This window comes from Bos grunniens, chromosome 3 (genome assembly GCF_055505025.1).
Source record: "Bos grunniens cultivar Pamir isolate PY7600 chromosome 3, Bosgru_T2T1.0, whole genome shotgun sequence".
NCBI classification, from domain to species: domain Eukaryota; kingdom Metazoa; phylum Chordata; class Mammalia; order Artiodactyla; family Bovidae; genus Bos; species Bos grunniens.
This window is the reverse complement of record NC_141167.1, coordinates 66,750,748-66,771,976: the sequence shown is the minus strand read 5'-3', so window position 1 is coordinate 66,771,976 and position 21,229 is coordinate 66,750,748. Positions and strand designations below refer to the sequence as shown.

At 38.7% G+C, this 21,229-nt stretch overlaps 1 protein-coding gene across 6 annotated transcripts in view; it reads left to right on the top strand.

Moving 5' to 3' along the window:
• Positions 1–333: 333 nt before the first annotated feature.
• Positions 334–21,229, top strand: part of LOC147375754 (guanylate-binding protein 7-like) — a 67,998-nt gene continuing 47,102 nt past the window's right edge. For 2 of the 6 annotated variants that reach the window (XM_086391010.1, XM_086391013.1), the window contains exon 1: positions 334–562. The gene's annotated coding sequence lies outside the window, so the exon portion shown is untranslated. Of the gene's footprint in view, positions 563–14,384; positions 14,541–21,229 lie in introns of those variants that run through there. The other 4 variants (XM_086391012.1, XM_086391016.1, XM_086391011.1 and 1 more) reach the window with 2 other exon arrangements.

Here is a 21,229-nt window from a genome sequence, read left to right as displayed (position 1 = left end):
ATTAAAAAAATATATGACACAGTCATTCCCCTGGAGAACTTACAGTTCTCACTTACTAAACACGAGTAACCAGCTACATTGTGACTGAATCTAACTGGACCTAGAAAATCATTATAGTAGGTTTTCTCATCCTAATACTTTTCAAACTGTCTCCAAGAAGAAATAAACAGCATTATTTTAATTGATCCAATGGATCTTTCTCTCATTTTTCTTTTCAGCAGTCTCTAAGACGTTTTCTAATTATAAAATTTAAAGGTTCCAGTTGAGAAATCATGTCACGCTCTCTCACTAGCATAGCTCTTGCATTTCCTTTGTAGCCTTAGATTCTACTTTCAGTTTCAGTGCTGTTTCTTTGCAGACATTGCCTGATAGTTTCGCTTTCTTATCATTGGGTGAGGAAAATCTGAGAAGCCCCAGGAGATTGGAGAGATAAAATAAAGCCCAAATTGCCAGTGAGAGGGAAAAGTGAAAGCAAACTCAGAAGAAACACGAAGAGGACAAGCTCTTCTAACCTTCCAGTTGAGGCAGCTTTCTTCTCACCTCTACAGGATCTCTCCACCGGGTAAGACTGAGGCTGGGTGGGAAGAGATTTATGGGAGGCAGCACACTTTCTCTAAAGCAATCATACCAAGACAGGCTGCGCAGAGCCTGATCTGTCATGAATTCAGATGAAAGTCTGATGTTGGGCAGCAGGGTGTCCTCTAAGTGCCCACTGCTGAGCTCTGTGCTGAATTAGGTTCCAGCAGAGGCAGAGTCTAAACTAAGAGCCAGGAATGCTTCAAGATTCTTTCTTGATACTTTATTAAAGTGTCTTTATTTTTTATAAAACCCACTAACTAAAGCTCAGAGTTCATTTCTGTCTTTATTGCAAACTTTCAAAGTGCTAGAACTTGGGGTCAACAAAAAAAGGTTATTGTAATTTGGGAGCTTACAAAATCTTTGTGCAGCCACTTTTTCTGGTCAGTAACTGATTGATTCTCATTTTATAAAAGTGCTATGTCTCATGTTAAAACCAGACAGTCTTCTTGCCAGCAGTCCTAGTGGGCCACTGTTGTAAGAGGAAATGAGTACAGTACTATCATAGGAAAAAAAAAAAATTTTTTTAGCCACCCCTAGAGAAATGGGAAGCCAGACAGGTGGCAAGACTAGCATCATATAAGATTCCAGTCTTCAGCCAGAAGTCAGAAGTAATCAACTATAACAGAAGCAATCGTGCTTTCTTATAGGATAAGAATAAAAACCAGCATCCCTTAGTCTGTCTTTGTTGATATCTCAAAAAGTTAATAAAAGTTTTATCATGATCACTTCCAGTTACAGGGATTGAGACATTGACGTTAACAAGGCAAGTAGGGCATTACTAAAAGAAAACTTCAACTTCTCTTAATGCTATAAAATTGTCAAATTATCAAGTCCTGGTTAAAGAGGTCATGACTAAAATCATGTGAATAAATAGTTTATATAGAACAGAGTTCAGAGAGGAAACATGATCATTTATAAGATCATGTTTCATAAGAGTAGTAGCTTCATTACCTGAGGTAATTAAAAGCAATATGCTAGCTGATATATACGGAGATAATAAAGAATAAATCTTCAAACACAAGGAGGTCAAAATTTGGTAACATAATTGAGTGAAATATAGAGTGTTAACAAAAATTTCAGAAACTATGACCTGACTAAAATGAAGAGGTGTTTTACTCAAGGTTTATTAGGACTGCAGCCTGGGAGACAAGTTCAAGAAACACTTAAAAACTTGTGTTCCTCTTGACTACAAAGTAGAAAAAGTTTATAAAGGTCAAAACTAAGACCAGTTATTTACAATTCTGTGTTAAGGATTATAATTAAGGCAAAATGTAAGGACCTGAATTGGTTGCTGAGGTTTAAATCACTGAAATGGTTTTAAACTTCCACAGGGTGGGGGGAGAAGGGAATCCTGAACCATAAAGTTGCAGGTAGCAGATGTTGTCCCAAACACAGCTGATGCTGTCCTTAGGTGTGATACAGGTCAGAGAAAATCCAAGCTTTTCATGGTGCTAGGATATGCCTTAGACTAAATTCTTAATGGCACTCAACTCTAGTTTTGTATGTCTGAACTATGATTACTCCATTGTAATTTCAATTTGTCATGAAGAGTGAGATTCAGATTAGAGGTATCAGTCTTGGGCAAAAACACATGAATTCAGATGCAGGTCAACAGTTAGGAACCAGTGAGTCGCTAGACAGGTGGACTATGGCAGCTCAGCAGTGCCCGTCCCTGAGAGGAAGAAGCCACTGGGGACCGAGTCTCAGTCTGATCCAGAGTTTGCCCAGGAACAGACTTGGGAGAAACTAGGTCCAAGACTGGATTAGGATGGCATGTGTTTCACATTATATAAATGTTTGACGTAATATTCCCCAGATGTAGGCTGCCTGTTATATATGCCTGAGGTGAGACAGCTCAGTGTGTCCTGTCCAAAGATCAAAATTTGAAGGTGAAAAGCTTTGAAAGGAAATTTTGTAATGAAGTCAGAATATGTGAGACACAAGGAAAAAAATCTCCATGTTATGGAAATGTGATACAAGCTGAGCCAGTGGAAATGCAGTCTGGTATACCCTTCTTCTGGCAAAAAATTTGGCAATAAGCAACAAAAGTATATACTCTTGCCTTTTGACAGCACAACACTTCATTCCCGGGAATCTATTCTGAAGAAACAGCTGCAACAATATGAAAGCAGGGTTATTCATTGCAGCACTGTAATTGAAAAACACTAGAAGCAATCTAAGTGCCCACACAAAGGAGTGGTTAAGTAAACTATGGTATATACATTTAATGGAGTAGGCACCCATCAAAAAGAATGAGCAAGCTTTCTGTGAAGTGATATAGAGTGATTTCCATATATTTGTAAAATGTGATCTTTCTTATTAAAAATGTGAATAAGAAAATATAAATGATTTATGGAAACGATATCTAGGAAGTATCAACCAGAAATTAATGAGATTGGTTTATTCTTAGAGAATGGGTGGTACTGCATTTGGGACTATTTGTTGACCATGATGGCTACTCCATTTATTCTAAGGGATTCCTGTCCGCAGTAGTAGATATAATGGTCATCTGAGTTAAATTCACCCATTTCAGTTCATTTTAGTTCGCTGATTCCTAGAATGTCAACATTCACTCTTGCCATCTCTTGTTTGACCACTTCCAATTTGCCTTGATTCATGGACCTGACATTCCAGGTTCCTATGAAATATTTCTCTTTATAGCATCAGACCTTGCTTCTATTACCAGTCACATCCACAACTGGGTATTGTTTTTGCTTTGGCTCCATCCCTTCATTCTTTCTGGAGTTATTTCTCCACTGATCTCCAGTAGCATATTGGGCACCTCCTGACCTGGGGAGTTCATCTTTCAATATCCTATCATTTTGCCTTTCCATACTGTTCATGGGGTTCTCAAGGCAAGAATACTGAAGTGGTTTGCAATTCCCTTCTCCTTGGACCACATTCTGTCACACCTCTCCACCATGACCCACCCGTCTTGGGTGGTCCCACGGGCATGGCTTAGTTTCATTGAGTTAGACAAGGCTGTGGTCCTAGTGTGATTAGATTGACTAGTTTTCTGTAATTATGGTTTCAGTGTGTCTGCCCTCTGATGCCCTCTTGCAACACCTACTGTCTTACTTGGATTTCTCTTACCTTGGATGAGAGGTATTTCCTCCGCCGCCCCTCCTGACCTTGAATGTGGAATAGCTCCTCTCAGGCCTCCTGCACCCACACAGCCACCACTCCTTGGACATGGGGATGCTCCTCCTGGCCGCCAGCCCTGGCCTTGGGCATGGGGTAGCTCCTCTCGGCCGTTCCTGCGCTGTTGCAGCCTGGAACTCTCGGCCGCTGCCATGTAGGGCTACCCAAAATGGATTGGGTCATAATGGAGATTTCTGACAAAATGCAGTCCCCTGGAGAAGGGAATGGCAAACCACTTCAGTATTCTTGCCTTGAGAACCCCATGAACAGTATGAAAAGGAAAAAAATATATGACATTGAAGGATGAATTACCCAGGTCAGTAGGTGCCCAATATGCTACTGGAGAAGAGTGGAGAAATAACTACAGAAAGAATGAAGAGATGGAGCCAAAGCGAAAACAATACCCAGTTGTGGATGTGACTGGTGATTGAAGTAAAGACCAATGCTGCAAAGAACAATATAACATAGGAACCTGGAATGTTAGGTCCATGAATGAAGGTAAATTGGAAGTGATCAAACAGGAGATGGCAAGAGTGAACATCAACATTTTAGGATTCAGTGTACTAAAATGGACTGGAATGGTGAATTTAATTCAAATGGCCACTGTATCTACTACTATGGGCAAGAATCAATTAGAAGAAATGGAGTAGCCATCATAGTCAACAAGAGTATGAAATGCAGTACTTGAGTGCAATCTAAAAACAACAGAATGATCTCTCTTCATTTCCAAGGCAAACCATTCAATATCACAGTAATCCAAGTCTATGCCCCACCACTAGAGCCAAAAAAGCTGAAGTTGAATGGTTCTATGAAGACCTACAAGGCCTTCTAGAACTAACACCTACAAAGATGTCTTTTTCATCATAGGGGAATAGAATGCAAAAGTAAGAAGTCAAGAGATACCTGGAGTAACAGGCAAATTTGGCCTTAGAGTACAAAATGAAGTAGGAGAAAGGCTAACAGAGTTTTGCCAAGAGAAGGCACTGGTCATAACTAACACCTTCTTCCAACACAAGAGACGACTCTACATCATCAGATGGTCAACACCAAAATCAGATTGATTATATTCTTTGCAGTCAAAGATAGAGAAACTCTATACAGTCAGCAAAAACAAGACCGGGAGCTGACTGTGGCTCCGATCATGAACTCCTTATTGCCAAATTCAGACTGAAATTGAAGAGAGAAGGGAAAACCAATAGACTATTCAGGTATGAACTAAATCAAATCCCTCACTATTATACAGTGGAAGTGACAAATAGATTCAAGGGACTATATCTGATAGACAAAGTGCCTGAAGAACTATGGACAGAGGTTTATGACATTGTACAGGAGGCAGTGATCAAGACCATCCCCAAGACAAAGACATGCAAAAAGGCAAAATGGTTGTCAGACGAGTCTTACAAATAGCTGAGAAAAGAAGAGAAGTGAAAGGCAAATGAGAAAAGGAAAGATATACCCATTTGAATGCAGAATTCCAAAGAATAGCAAGGAGAAATAAGAAAGCCTTCCTTGGTGATCAATGCAAAGAAATAGAGGAAAACAAAAGAATGGGAAAGACTAGATATCTCTTCAAGAAAATTAGAGCTACTAAGGGAATATTTCAAGCAAAGATAGGCAGAATAAAGGACAGAAATTGTAAGGACTTAACAGAAGCTGAAGATATTAAGAAAAGGTGATAAGAATACACAGAAGAACTATGCAGAAAAAGATCTTCATGACACAGATAACCATGATATTGTGATCACTCACCTAGAGCAAGACATCCTGAAGTTTGAGGTCAAGTGGGCCTTAGGAAGCATCACTACAAACAAAGCTAGTGGAGGTGATGGAATTCCAGTAGAGCGATTTCAAATCTTAAAAGATGATGGTGTGAAAGTGCTGCACTCAATATACCAGCAAATTTGGAAAACTCAGCAGTGGCCACAGGACTGGAACAGGTCCATTTTCATTCCAATCCCAAAGAAAGCCAATGCCAAAGAATGCTCAAACTACTGCACAATTGCACTCATCTCACATGCTAGCAAAGTAATGCTCGAAATTCTCCAAGCCAGGCTTCAACAGTACGTGAGCCATGAACTTCCAGATATTCAAGCTAGTTTTAGAAAAGGCAGAGGAACTGGAGATCAAATTGCTAACATCCACTGGATTATCAAAAAAGCAATAGAGTTCCAGAAAAACATCTATTTCTGCTTTATTGACTCTGCTAAAGCCTTTGACTGTATGAATCACCAAAAACTGTGGAAAATTTTTCAAGAGATGGGAATACCAGGCCACCTGACCCGCCTCTTGAGAAATCTGTTTCCAGGTTAGGAAGCAGCAGGTAGAACTGGACATGGAACAACAGACTGGTTCCAAATCTGGAAAGGTGTACATTAAGGCTGTATATTGTAACCCTGCTTCTTTAACTTGTAGGCAGAGTACATCGTGCAAAATGCTGTGCTGGATGAAACACAAGCTGGAATGAAGATTGCTGGGAGACATATCAATAACCTCAGATATGCAGATGACACCACCCTTATGACAGAAAGTGAAGAGGAATTAAAGAGCCTCTTGATGAAAGTGAAAGAGGAGAGTGAAAAAGTTGGCTTAAACCTCAACATTCAGAAAACTAAGATCATAGCATGATGTCCAATCACTCTGGCAAATAGATAGGGAAACATGCAAACGGTGGCAGACTTTATTTTTGGAGGGGCTCCAAATCACTGCAGATGGTGATTCCAGCCATGAAATTAAAAGCCACTTGCTCTTTGGTAGAAAAGCTGTGATCAACCTAGACAGCACATTAAAAAGCAGAGATATTACTTTGCCAGTAAAACTCCATCTAGTCAAAGCTATGGCTTTTCCATTAGTCATGTATGAATGTGAGAGCTGGACTCTAAAGAAAGCTTAGTGCCAAAGAATTGATGTTTTTGAACTGTGGTGTTAGAAAGACTCGAGAATCCCTTGGAGTGCAGGGAAATGAAACCAGTCAATCTGAAAGGAAATCAGTCCTGAATATTCATTGGAAGGACTGATGCTGAAGCTGAAACTCCAATGCTTTGGCCACCTGATGTGAAGAACTGACTCATTGGAAAAGACCCTGATGCTGGAAAAGATTGAGGGAAGGAGGAGAAGGATAAGATGGTTGGATGGCATCACCCTCTCAATGTGCATGAGTTTGAGCAAGCTCCAGGAGTTGGTGATGGACAGGGAAGCCTGGTGTGCTACAGTCCATGGTATTGCAAAGAGTCAGACATGACTGAGGGACTGAACTGAACTAAACTGATGTTATCTACCATCATCTATATATACCGTATATGACATATACTATAATCTATATATACCCTATATGATATGCCATAATCTCCATTCCTTTAGTCTACTTTTGTCTTTATATTTTAAGTGGTTTTCTTGTACACAACAGATAATTGAGTTTTGTGTTTTTAATCCACTCTGACAGTCTCTGTCTTTTAATTGGTGTATTTAGACCATTGATATTGAAATTGATTACTGATAATTGATTACTGATATAGTAGGATTAATTTCCACCTGACTTTATACTTTTCACTATTCATTGCCCATATCTTTGTCACTATTTTATCTTTCACTCCTTTTCTAACTTTTGGTTTTAATTATGCATTTTATATGATTCCATTTTCTATCCTTTCTTAGCATAGCAATTATACCTCTTTAAAAATTTTTTTAAACTGTTTGCCCTAGAGATGGCAATATACATTTCTAACCAATCCATGTTCAGTGTCAAATAACACTATACCACATCACCAGTAGCACAAGCACCTTAAAATAACAAAATATTCTTAATTCTTCTCTCTGGTCTTTTGTATCATTGCTATAATTCATTTCACTCATACATACTCTTCAATCTTCAAATACATTGGTGCTATTATTGTTTTAATAAATTGTTGTATGTTAGATCAACTTAGAATAAGAGAAATATATTTTTATTTTCTTGCCATTTATTCCTCCTTCAGTGCTCTTCCAGTCTTTATGTAGATCCAAATTTCTGATATATCATTTTCCTCCTCTGAAGAACTTTAAACATTTCTTACAAATCAGGATTCCTGGTGATAGATTTCCTCAATTTTTGCTTGTTAAGGAAGTACTTATTTCTCCTTCACTCAGAAGAATAATTTCAGTAGATACAGAATTCTAATTTGGTGTTGCTATTTCTTTCAAGGTTTTAATTATTTCATTCCATTCTCTTCTTGCTTGTATGCTTTCAAAGGAGATGTCTGATATAATTCTTACCCTAGTGCCTCTATGAGTAAAATAAAATCTCTTTGCCTTATTTCAAGATTTTCTCTTTGATTTTTGTAGTTGAATATGATGTGCTTTTCAATTTGAGAAGTTTCTATTGACACACCTCCAAATTCACTGAGTCCATCCCAATCATGTTCAGTCTACTGATGAACCCACCAAAGACATTCTTCATTCTGTCAGCCTGTTTTTAGTTTCTTGTATCTCCTTACAATTGTGGGAATTTCCATTTCTCTCCCTACATTACTCACTTGTTCATTCATGTTTTCCTCTTTCTCCATTAGATTTCTTAGCATATTAATCACAGTAATTTTAAATTTAGCTGTCTGATAATTTGCATATTTCTGTCATGTCTGAGTCTGGTTCTGATACTTGATTTGACGCTTCAGACTGCTTTTATGCCTTTTAGCATGTCTAGTAATTTTTTGTTGAAAGCTGGCATAGTTTAATATTTTGAAGGACCTGATGTAAATATGTCTATAGTGTGAGGTTTTATGTTAACTGTCAACAGGTTAGATTGTGTTTACCACTTGTTTTGGCTGCTGTGTCAGGAAATAACATTTCCTTACTGCTAATGTTTTTGTCTCTCTGCTATCTTTTGGTTTCCCTAGAAGACTGGTCCCCAAACATTTTGGAACCAGGGACTGGTCTTATGGAAGACAATGGGAGTGAAGGTAGAGGATAGTTCAAGCGGTGATACTAGTGATAGGGAGTGGCACATGAAGCTTCCCTTTCTTGCCCTGCAGCTCACCTCCTGCTGTGCAGCCAAGTTCCTAACAGGCCATGGACTAGTACCAGTCTGCAGCAGGGGGTGGGGGATGTTGGGGACCCCTGCCTGCCCTAGAGAACTTTTCTGCTGCTGCTGCTGCTGCTGCTGCTGCTGTTGCTAAGTCACTTCAGTCGTGGCCGACTCTGTGCAACCCTATAGACGGCAGCCCACCAGGCTCCCCCGTCCCTGGGATTCTCCAGGCAAGAATTCTGGAGTGGGTTGCCATTTCCTTCTCCAATGCATGAAAGTGAAAAGGAAAAGTGAAGTCGTTCAGTCGTGTCCAACTCTTAGCGACCCCATGGACTGCAGCCTACCAAGCTCCTCCGTCCACGGGATTTCCTAAGCAAGAGTACTGGAGTGGGTCGCCATTGCCCTCTCCGAGAACTTCTCTACTACCATCTAAATCAGTATGTCTCCCCAAATATCATATGTTGAAAAACTTATGCCCAATGTGCTGGTTTTGGTGGTGGGGCCTTTAGGAAGCGATTAGTTCATGAGTGCAGAACAATCATGAATACTGAGTGTAATACTTACATAAACTCATAACATGTACCATGCCCATACCATACCCTTGCTATGGTAGTTATATTTTTAGTCTTTTGAGGAACTTTCATACTGTTTTCCATAGTGGCTTCATCAGTTTACATTCCCACCAATAAGGCACATACAAACACTACATTTTTTAAATCTTTTGCATTCACTTTAAAGGCATTGTTACTCTGTAGATAATTCTGGTTGACATTTTTCATTCAACACTTTAATAGAGATGTTATTCCACTTTTTCTTAACTTATATAATTCTTAGCAATGTTTCTTTCCAAGCCTAGTTTTTGTTCTTCTCTGTGTAATGTTTCTTTTTTCACTGCTTGTCTCTAAGATTTTCTGTTCATAATTGGCTTTTATTACTAGTCTGTGGGGCGCAAGGCCGTATTTATCTTATATTTGTTTTGTTTGGGGTTCTGTGAAACTTTGATTGGCAATTCGTCTCTTTTATTAATTTTGGGAAATTTTCTCTTCAAGTATTTTTCCTGCCTCTTTCTTTACTTCTTCTATTTTTATTTTTCCAGTTATGTGCATGAGAAACCTTTTGTCATTGTACTGGGGGATATCCTAAACTATTGAAGGCTCAGAATATTTTTTTCTCTCTATTTCTGTATTTCCATGTGGTTAATGACTATCGATCTATCTCAGATTGTATGGTTCTTTCCACCAATTTGTTCACATATTTTCTGTTAATTCCTTTACAAGAATTCTTAGTCACTGATATTGTGCTTTACTTTTATAGGATTTCCACTTAACTCTATTAATAGCATGCAGTCTTTAAAAAATTTTAATGTGTTCATGTGTGTTATTCACCTTTCCAGGAGATTTTTCAACATAGTAATAGTGATTTCAAAGGCCCCGATTGTTCCACATTAGGTTTATTTCTGATATTGTTTCTGTTCTTTGTCTTATCTCATTATGATGCATAGTTTTAACTTGGGGTTTTTTCTTTGTTTGTTTTTGTTTGTTTCTTGTTTTTGCTTGACTCCATTTTTATTGTATGCTTAGCACTGTAAAAAAATGTGGGTATTGAGATAATAAGATTTATATTTGAAAAATAGCACAACCTCTATTTTGGTTAGGATGATTGTGGGGGGCATTTAGTCAGTGTAGTAATTCATCTGTGCTGAGTTTTGTTGTTGCTACACTCCATCAAGTCCACCACAAGCTTCACATTCCTCCAGTGGAATTCTATTAGTACTGGAAGACCTGAAGCACCAGAAGACTCTTAGTTTTCCTGTTCCATCCTCAACCTTTAGCAGACCCTGCATACTTGTCTTGTGGGCAGTCTCTGTGCTCTTGACCTATTCCAATGATAGACTGCTGTTTTTGTTTTTTGTTTTTGTTTATTTACTCATTGCAAGGCTTTGTTGAGTGCCTGCATACTCAGGTTTTCCAGGTAAATCTGTTGCACCTCAAACCTTGAAAAGCTCAGTCAGTGTGCCCAACAAAGCTTATTGCATATCTCCTGCCCTGCATCTACTATTTCTTGTGATACTTGATGGAGGCCAATGGAAGATTTTATATGAGTATGTGTGAATTTCTCTTATGTCAAGGTTTATTGGGGATTCTGGCCATTGTGCAATATGCAGGAAGTTTATTAAAATTTTTGTTATTCTAATATCTGTAAGCAGATAAAAGATAACTTGTTTATGTGGCTCATCTTCTCAAAAGGGATTGCAACTCTTTGAAATTTCATCTTCTTGCTTTGTGACCTCACTTGGGATGGGTTTTTAAAAACATGATTTTATATATTATTTGGACCTTTTTTTCTTTTCAGATGGAAGCAATGTTCTCTTGAGTCATTTTGGATTCTTAGTAGTTTGAAACATGGATCTCATTTCTGTTGACTAGTCACTCTAGCTTTACCAATTTCATACACAACCAATTTTACAAACAGTTTGGTTGCTTTGACTCTCCGATTATATACTGGTTTTCTACTTCACTAAGTCTGTTTTGCTTTTATTTTTGTTTCTTCTACTTTTTCCTCATTTGGATCACTTGAAAAGATTGATATTTAGCTTGTTTTCTACTTTAATTCTTTACTAGTTTATGGCTTGAGGATATGAATTTCACTGAAATTAGTGATTTAACTGCATCTTAAAGTCTGAAATATAGTAATATCAGTATTTCTCATTTAAAAATATTTTCTATTTTTCAAAATAAAATTATTTGTGACCTATATATTATTTAGAATTATAATATAAAAGTATAAGAATCTTCAGTTATCTTTTTGTCACTGTTCTATAGCATTGAAAAGTGAAATTGTTAGTTGCTCAGTCGTGTCCAGCTCTTTGCAAACTCATGGACTATAGCCTGCCAGGCTCCTTTGTCCATGGGATTCTCCAGGCAAGAATAGTGGAATGGGCAGCCATTCCCTTCTCCAGGGGATCTTTCCAGCCCAGGGATTGAACCTGGGTCTCCTGGATTTCAGGCAGATTCTTTACCATCTGAGCCACCAGGGAATATTTTTTTAACATAGTATTATGGTAAATTGGTATACTCTGCTTGACTTTAATTTGTTAACCTGAAAAAATATGTTTTCTACAGTGTTTGATCACAATTATCAACATATTAAATATCTATTTGTTCAATTTGCTAATTATCCTCTTCAAATCTTTGGGCTTCTCTGGTGGCTCAGATGTTAAAGAATTTGCCTACAGTGCAGAAGATATGGGTTTGACCTCTGGGTCAGGAAGATTCCCCTGGAGAAGAAAATGGCAACCCACACCAGTATTCTTGCCTGGAGAATTCCATGGACAGAGGAGCCTGATGAGTTACAGTCCATGGAGTTGCAAAGAGTCAGACATGACTGAGCAAATAACACCACTTCACCTCATGTCTTCAACACCATTACTGATTTTGTGTGTTGGTTCTATTAATCTCTGAAGTGGGATAAGTGTGTCCTTAAAATTGTGACTTTCCCTATTCTTTCAATTCTGCCATTTTCTCAATTTACTGGAAGCCATATTATAAAGTGAAAGCCATTCAGTCGTGTCCGACTCTTTATGACCCCATGGACTGTATAGTCCGTGGAATTCTCCAGGCCAGAATACTGGAGTGGGTAGCCTTTCCCTTCTCCAGGGGATCTTCCCAACCCAGAGATCGAACCCAGGTCTCCCATATTGCAGGTGGATTCTTTACCAGCTGAGTAAAGTACATTTGTATGTACCACAAGGTACAAACATATACAACAATATTATGTCTTCTATAAAGCTGAAATTTTCTTCGATTTTCTGCATGACTATAGACAGGCATTTTTGCTCTTAATATCTATTTTTATATGCTGCTATATGTATTACTCGCACACACTATAATAATCTGTTTTCGTATAACACTTGTAGATACTTTGGTAATAGTATATATCATGTTCCAGAGCCAAACATATCTAAGTGGCCTTACACAAATCTTTATACCCTAACTGACAACAACAAAAAGTTGATGAAAACAAGAGAGGAGACACAGAGAGACAGAACAAGACCAAGAGCGAGAGAGAGAAAAAAAAAAGAAAGAAAGAAATTTCTTGGATCCAGGTAATTGAGAAATGATTAACTTTATCAGTTTTAGGTCATATGCCTAATTTCCGCCTAAATCAATCTTCGTGGCTCAGGAATTACAGGGCCACAGTAATTTTCCCTGCTTGGATTCAAGTCTTGAATCTACTCAGTGTAGTCTCAGAATTCTAGAAAAATCTATCCCTGATATTGTCACATACACCTTTACAGTTTCAACACGCTCTGCAGCTCCAAATACGATATCATTTTATTTTACAAAATAAGCATATGGCAATCGGACTAAGGATTTTTATACTGTTCTAGCTGATTTTTCAACTAGAGAAGTCTGCATAGGGAATATGTGCCAAAGCACTTGCTCCTGGGGAGTCTTGGCCATAGAGCTTTGAGGCTACATTCTGCCTGTCCTTCCTTTCTCCTCATTGCCATCTGAAATACAGATGGGATAGCCAGACCCTGATTCACAGGGTTAAAAACCTGTAACAGAAACTGGTGACTAAGTGAAATTCTTGAGCTCCTTTTACAGAACAGCAGATAAGGGAACAGGTTGTTTGAAAACTCCTTTTGTAACACAACAAAACTGGCTGATACCAGGTCAAACCAATACAGCTCATCAGAATCTGTGCAGAAGAGATCTTTTGTCCCATAGGCGACCCACTGTCATCACAGCCCAAAATTCACCAACCTGTTTCACACCAAATCCTCCGTATTTGCACGTGTCCCATGAAGAAGCATGTAACCAAGATAAACTTGCACAGAACACCAATTATCTCACTTTTCCTTAGCACCAATCACTTTTCTCTAAGGCATAAGACCATTCTGCTTCTTGCTCCTGTTAATATTCTAAGCCCCTGTCCTCTTGGGAGGCAGACCTGAGACTTGTTCTCTTGCCTCCTTACTGGGTTGCCTCTGCTACAAACCTTGGTGTCTCAGTGTTTTGGCTTGTAGCTCCTTGGGCAAAAGAACCTGGTTCCCTAACAACAGCAGTCAAGCTTTTAACTTGTAGGGTAGTACAACACCTTAGGATACAGAAAAGAATGGAAGAAATGTTAATGAACGCCCAAACCCCAAAGGTGGATCCACCTTAGTAAAAGAACAGAAAAAAAAAAAAAAGAGAGAGAGAGAGAGAGAGTATTTCTGGGCTATAAAAGCAAGGATTAAATACACAGGTTCCTCTGTCCATGGAATTCTCTAGGCAAAAACCCTGGAGTGGGTTGCCATTTACTTCTCCAATGAAGAAAGAAACCACTGAGTTAAAAAGAAAATAGTTTTTTAAAAAGGAAGGGAAAAAGAAATGAATTAAAGACTTTTCAACTGAATAAAAATTAATAAACAAACCCCTTCTTTCACAAAAACACCCCTGAGAGAAAGGCTATTGAACTTTCATCCTACCATTATTTGGGTCCCATTCACTGTGGGGTCAGGAATGCCAAAGTCACCTGTGGAGGAGGGACGAAGTTGGGTTTACCCAGCGAGGCAGGGAGGAACCCTTGTCTCCCTGGCTTTCCTGGAAGGCATCTAGATTACTGCCTCCAGGAAAGGAAAAAAAAAAATACAAGTCCTTCTGTCCTTTCGATTTCGATTCTCATAAACCCCACCCACACGGGGTGACTTTTAATAACCAACCGGCTTTTCAGCTGCTGAATATAAGAGTAGTTTCCAGAGGAGCCAGAGGCAAGAGGAGCCCTAGGGGCGATCCAGAGCAGCTGACTTGACTCCCAGCTGCAGCGTCTGCTCCATGTAAGTTTGTTCCTAAGCTTGACCTTCCAAGCACTCTTCTATTAAATAAGGACAATAAAATCCCCCAGTGCAGACCCTATCCTGGGGGAGGGGAGGCGAGGATGGCCCCGTGGGGTCAGAGCGTAGCTCAAGCAGCTCAGAGTTGGTTGGCTTTGAGGCATGTCACTCTGATGCTCTGCTCCTCCTGGAGCATGTAGGAGTTGCTGTTGTTCAGCTGCTAAGATGGTGTCCGACTCTTTGCGACCCCATGGGCTGCAGCATCCCAGCCTCCACTACCTCCTGGGGTTTGCTCAAACTCATGTCCATTGAGTCCATGATGCCATCCAACCATTTCATCCTCTTTCACTCCTTCTGCTTCTGCCCTCAATCTTTCCCAGCATCAGGGTCTTTTCCAATATGTTGGCTCTTCACATCAGGTACCCAAAATATTGGAGCTTTAACTTCAGCCATGAATATTCAGAATTGAATTCCTTTAGGATTGACTGGTTTGACCTCCTTGTTGTCCAAGGGAACCCCCTAAGCAGGGCTGCAGCAAAAAGTCCGGCATGGGACAAGGAGGAGAGTATGCTTCATCTTCTGAGAAAAAGGGGCTGAAGTCCTTTTTAGGACTGAGGGCCTAAACTCTCAGCCCCTTCGCAGAAGCCCTGGGTGAAGTCTCCTCCTCCAGCCCCCTCCATCATGACTGCACCCCGCTGGGCACTGGTGGTAGTCCACAGACAATTTAAATCCTAAAGATTAACAGTGGATTTTTTTTTCTCTTAACATTCAATATTCGGAATAATACAAAACTGTATTATTTGAAATAATTTAATCTCATTCTTAATAAAAAAATACTTACTGTAAGCCAATTCGTGTTTATTTACTATGCTTTTTTTTTTTAATACCTGGCCCATGCAAATACTGCCTCTTATAACTTCTGATGCTTGCTGAAAATACAGAGTGTGGGGTACTTTTAACTATCACTTCAGATAACTCTACTGAATAGTAACCATTGGAAACTGTTCATCATCTTCCGCCATCTAGTAACACTATTTCATTCTAGTTATTTAGTTTTGAAGTTTCTTCATTTGAAAACCTCAGAATATTTTTAATTAAAAAAATACATGGTAAACTTATGGTGTCCTACCAAAGCTTTATGAATATTCTGACTCAGAAGTGAATGCTACTATTCCTGTTGCTTAAAACTGTTCACCTTAAAAATAGTGATTTTTCAAGTAAAAATGGGTTTACTCAGGAATAGCAGGGGAATTGTCATTTGGGACAAGCAAGCTGTAGCAAAAGACATGGGGCAAATTCAACCAAGAAAAAGAGGAAGTTCCTCTGTCTTATTTTATAGAGAAGAGTAGTAAGTTGGGAAGGATTGTTTTAAACGAAAGTCCATTGGAGGAAAGCGAGAGTTCAAGGTAATGACCCTTTTTCCTTGGCTGGGTTGCTGGGGTACTCCTGGGTTCTTCTAGGAGATGTGAGGCATACTTTTTCCTGTTGGGGACTCTCACTGGAGAATCTCCTGTTGAAGATTTTTTCCTTGGGGTTTGTGATTGTCAATTCTCATAACTGATCTCCAGTGGTACTGTGTGAGAGCTCTTCTTTCTGGCTTGCTGATTCCATTTGAGTGAAGTTTCCTTTTATTAATTTTCACCAAACACAGAAGTAAAAGGTCATTTTACTGCTCTATCTCTGCTCCCCATCCACTGTAGAAAAAAAAAAAAAAAGAGCAAGAGAGTGTGAGAGAAGGAGAAATTTTAGAGAGGAATTCTTTTGAGCAAATTCATGTTTTTTCCTGACTGAGAGATTTTAGATAAGATATATTCCTTGGAAAATTGCAACTTACAGAATGTACCAACACATTATAACATATTGTCCAACCTATTTACTGTTGAAGTCATACATTAATGCAGGAAAAATTTTAAAAACTTTCTGAGAACTTATATCTTACCAACTGTACAGTAATGAATCAGGCAGGAATTAATGTTTTTCCTATAACACTGGTAAGAAAATGGAGGCTTTGTACGTAAGTTCCTTTTTCAAGGTTTCAACAGACAATAAGTGACTTGAACCCTCAGGTTTGAACCCTGGCAGCCCAACTCCAGAACCTGTACTTGGACATCTTGGGGCAGCTTTCAGCTCCTTCAGCCTGACTCTTCCCCCGCTGCTGTCCTCCCTCTCAGTTGTTACTGCTTGGGCCTCCCAGCCTGCTCATCTTCCTCTTGGTCTGTGCCCTCCCATTGCTGCAACCAGGGAAGGAATTGTCACTTCCTCAGGCCAAAGCCAACTTTCCCCTTTCATTCAGAAATTACCCTCCCAGTCTTCAGAGACACACAATTGTAAAATTATATAGGATTGACTATGTGCTTGTATAACTTGAAGAGTATGGTAAACATTATGAGATACATAATCCTCCTAATGACCCCAATACCCTACATGTATCACAGCCTTGTCATGGTGAAGGGAAATTCAGTTCAGTTTAGTTCAGTCACTCAGTCGTGTCCGACTCTTTGCGACCTCATAAATTGCAGCACACCAGGCTTCTCTGTCCATCACCAACTCCCGGAGTTCACTCAAACTCACGTCCATCAAGTCAGTCATGCCATCCAGCCATTTCATCCTCTGTCGCACCTTTTCCTCCTGCCCCCAATCCCTCCCAGCATCAGAGTTTTTCCAATGAGTCAACTCTTCGCATGACATGGCCAAAGTACTGGAGTTTCAGCTTTAGCATCATTCCTTCCAAAGAACACCTAGGACTGATCTTCAGAATGGACTGGTTGGATCTCCTTGCAGTCCAAGGAACTCTCAAGAGTCTTCTCCAACACCACAGTTCAAAAGCATCAATTCTTTGGCGCTCAGCTTTCTTCACAGTCCAACTCTCACATCCATACATGACCACAGGAAAAACCATAGCCTTGACTAAATGGACCTTTGTTGGTAAAGTAATGTCTCTGCTTTTCAATATGTTATCTAGGTTGGTCATAACTTTCCTTCCAAGGAGTAAGCATCTTTTATTTTTTTATTTATTTTATTTTTTAACTTTACAATATTGTATTGGTTTTGCCATATATCAAAATGAACCCACCACAGGTATACATGTGTTCCCCATCCTGAACCCTCCTCCCTCCTCCCTCCCCATAGCATCCCTCAGGATCCCCACAGCGTCCCAGTGCACCAGCCCCAAGCATCCAGTATCGTGCATCGAACCTAGACTGGCGACTCGTTTCACATATGATATTATACATATTTCAATGCCATTCTCCCAAGTCATCCCACCCTCTCCCCCTCTCACAGAGTCCAAAAGACTATTCTATACATCACTGTCTCTTTTGTTGTCTCGTATACAGGGTTATTGTTACCATCTTTCTAAATTCCATATATATGTGTTAGTATACTGAATTGGTGTTTTACTTTCTGGCTTACTTCACTCTGTATAATAGGCTCCAGTTTCACCCACCTCATTAGAACTGATTCAAATGTGTTCTTTTTAATGGCTGAGTAATACTCCATCGTGTATATGTACCACAGCTTTCTTATCCATTCATCTGCTGATGGACATCTAGGTTGCTTCCATGTCCTGGCTATTATAAACAGTGTTGCAATGAACACTGGGGTACACGTGTCTCTTTCAATTCTGGTTTCCTCAGTGTGTATGCCCAGCAGTGGGACTGCTGGATCATAAGGTAGTTCTATTTCCAGTTTTTTAAGGAATCTCCACACTGTTCTCCATAGTGGCTGTACTACTTTGCATTCCCATCAACAGTATAAGAGGATTCCCTTTTCTCCACACCCTCTCCAGCATTTATTGCTTGTAGACTTTTGGATCGCAGCCATTCTGACTGGTGTGAAATGGTACCTCATAGTGGTTTTGATATGCATTTCTCTGATAATGAGTGATGTTGAGCTTCTTTTCATGTGTTTGTTAGCCATCTGTATGTCTTCTTTGGAGAAATGTCTATTTAGTTCTTTAGCCCATTTTTTTTATTGTGTCATTTATTTTTCTGGAATTGAGCTGCAGGAGTTGCTTGAATATTTTTGAGATTAGTTGCTTGTCAGGTGCTTCATTTGCTATTATTTTCTCCCATTCTGAAGGCTGTCTTTTCACCTTGTTTATAGTTTCCTTTGTTGTGCAGAAGCTTTTAAGGTTAATTAGGTCCCATTTGTTTATTTTTGCTTTTATTTCCAGTATTCTGGGAGGTGGTTCATAGAGGATTCTGCTGTGATTTATGTCGGAGAGTGTTTTGCCTATGTTCTCCTCTAGGAGTTTTATAGTTTCTGGTCTTACGTTTAGATCTTTAATCCATTTTGAATTTATTTTTGTGCATGGTGTTAGAAAGTGCTCTAGTTTCATTCTTTTACAAGTGGTTGACCAGTTTTCCCAGCACCACTTGTTAAAGAGATTGTCTTTAATCAATATTTTTGTATATCCTTGCCTCCTTTGTCAAAGATAAGGTGTCCATATGTGCGTGGATTTATCTCTGGGATTTCTATTTTGTTTCATTGATCTATATTTCTGTCTTTGTGCCAATACCATACTGTCTTGATGACTGTGGCTTTGTAGTAGAGCCTGAAGTCAGACAGGTTGATTCCTCCAGTTCCATTCTTCTTTCTCAAGATAGCTTTTGCTATTTGAGGTTTTTTTGTATTTCCATACAAATTGTGAAATTATTTGTTCTAGCTCTGTGAAAAATATCGTTGGTAGCATGATAGGGATTGCATTGAATCTATAAATTGCTTTGGGTAGTATGTTCATTTTCATTATATTAATTCTTCCAATCCACGAACATGGTATATTTCTCCATCGATTAGTGTCCTCTTTGATTTCTTTCACCAGTGTTTCATAGTTTTCTATATATAGGTCTTTAGTTTCTTTAGGTAGATATATTCCTAAGTATTTTATTCTTTTCGTTGCAATGGTGAATGGAATTGTTTCCTTAATTTCTCTTTCTATTTTCTCACTATTAGTGTATAGGAATACAAGGGGCTTCTGTGTGTTGATTTTATATCCTGCAACTTAACTATATTCATTGATTAGTTCTAGTAATTTTCTGGTGGAGTCTCTAGAGTTTTCTATGTAGAGGATCATGTCATCTGCAACCAGTGAGAGTTTTACTTCTTCTTTTCCAATTTGGATTCCTTTTATTTCTTTTTCTGCTCTGATTGCTGTGGCTAAAACTTCCAAAACTATGTTGAATAGTAATGGTGAAAGTGGGCACCCTTGTCTTGTTCCTGACTTTAGAGGAAATGCTTTCAATTTTTCACCATTGAGGATAATGTTTGCCGTGGGTTTGTCATATATAGCTTTTATTATGTTGAGTTATGTTCCTTCTATTCCTGCTTTCTGGAGAGTTTTTATCATAAATGGATGTTGGATTTTGTCAAAGGCTTTCTCTGCATCTATTGAGATAATCATATGGTTTTTATTTTTCAATTTGTTAATGTGGTGTATTACATTGATTGATTTGTGGATACTGAAGAATCCTTGCATCCCTGGGATAAAGCCCATTTGGTCATGGTGTATGATCTTTTTAATGTGTTGTTGGATTCTGATTGCTAGAATTTTGTTAAGGATTTTTGCATCTATGTTCATCAGTGATATTGGCCTGTAGTTTTCTTTTTTTGTGGCATCTTTGTCAGGTTTTGGTAGTAGGGTGATGGTGGCCTCATAGAATGAGTTTGGAAATTTACCTTCCTCTGCAATTTTCTGGAAGAGTTTGAGTAGGATAGGTGTTAGCTCTTCTCTAAATTTTTGGTAGAATTCAGCTGTGAAGCCGTCCAGACCTGGGCTTTTTTTTTGCTGGAAGATTTCTAATTACAGTTTCAATTTCCATGCTTGTGATGGGTCTGTTAAGATTTTCTATTTCTTCCTGGTCCAGTTTTGGAAAGTTGTACTTTTCTAAGAATTTGTCGATTTCTTCCACGTTGTCCATTTTACTGGCATGTAATTGCTGATAGTAGTCTCTTATGATCCTTTGTATTTCTGTGTTGTCTGTTGTGATCGCTCCATTTTCATTTCTAATTTTATTGATTTGATTTTTCTCCCTTTGTTTCTTGATGAGTCTGGCTAATGGTTTCTCAATTTTATTTATCCTTTCAAAGAACCAGCTTTTGGTTTTGTTGATTTTTGCTATGGTCTCTTTTGTTTGTTTTGCATTTACTTTTGCCTTAATTTTTAAGACTTCTTTCCTTCTACTAACCCTGGGTTTCTTCATTTCTTCCTTTTCTAGTTGCTTTAGGTGTAGAGTTAGGTTATTTATTTGACTTTTTTCTTGTTTCTTGAGGTATGCCTGTATTGCTATGAACTTTCCCCTTAGGACTACTTTTACAGTGTCCCACAGGTTTGCGTTTGTTTTGTTTTCATTTTCATTCATTTCTATGCAAATTTTGATTTCTTTTTTGATTTCTTCTGTGGTTTGTTGGTTATTCAGCAGCGTGTTGTTCAGCCTCCATATGTTGGAATTTTTAATAGTTTTTCTCCTGTTCCATGTGCACTTGAGAAAAAGGTGAAGTTCATTGTTTTGGGATGAAATGTCCTATAGATATCAATTCGGTCTAACTGGTCTATTGTATCGTTTAAAGTTTGTGTTTCCTTGTTAATTTTCTGTTTAGTTGATCTATCCATAGGTGTGAGTGGGGTATTAAAGTCTCCCACTATTACTGTGTTATTGTTAATTTCTCCTTTCATACTTGTTAGCATTTGTCTT